We start from the raw sequence: 764 nt of genomic DNA on the forward strand, positions 1-764 counted from the left end.
TGGTGCTGGGGGATTGAACCGCAGTCCCTGATGCTTTTGCTAAGCTTGTTCTAAGTAGGTGCTTTAGACCACTGAGCCATCTCTCCAGCCCCCTTGTTTTTTTTTAAACTGAGAATTGAACTCGACTTTCCAGTTCAGCTATGTTCTACCGTTTTTCTCTTTCTTTCTTTCTTAAAACTAAAGAATACTTATTTTCACTAAGACTTTTTTTTTTTTGAGGACATAACTAAACTTTATCATCATCCCCTACCCCATCTTAAAAGATCAGTACAGTGAATGTTATAAAGCAGATAGGAACAATCTGAAGGGCTGGAGCCAACATCGACAAGGAACAGCTGCCTTCTGAATCATAAAAATGTTTAAGGAAAAGAAAAAGTGCTCAATGGGGGTTTTGGATTGAGAAGCTCCTCACCTCACATTTCATCTAACGCATTCATTCCTGGCTAGAGTATAACAAAACGGAAAGAGGCTCGCAGGACAGCACCCCACCTCGCGTGCTGCACACGCCTGCGCTCCCAGCCGGTCTCCAGTCCCTGCTGCTTCCAATTCAATTATTTGCCAGCCTGTTGCGTCTGCCGAAGAAGGAGCACGTAGATCTTCTCTTTGGTATAACACTGGTATGTCTGGGTAAACAAGACAAGGCTGGTATATCAGCTTGGTAAACAAGGCAACTGAGGTCTGCCAGATAGTCAATAAAATCAAACAACTGACTGGTATCGTATGTGATAGAGGGGCTGTTGGGTTCATTCTCTTCAGATGTTCTT

The sequence above is a fragment of the Octodon degus genome, unplaced genomic scaffold (genome assembly GCF_000260255.1).
Source record: "Octodon degus isolate 3935 unplaced genomic scaffold, OctDeg1.0 scaffold00418, whole genome shotgun sequence".
Classification (NCBI taxonomy): domain Eukaryota; kingdom Metazoa; phylum Chordata; class Mammalia; order Rodentia; family Octodontidae; genus Octodon; species Octodon degus.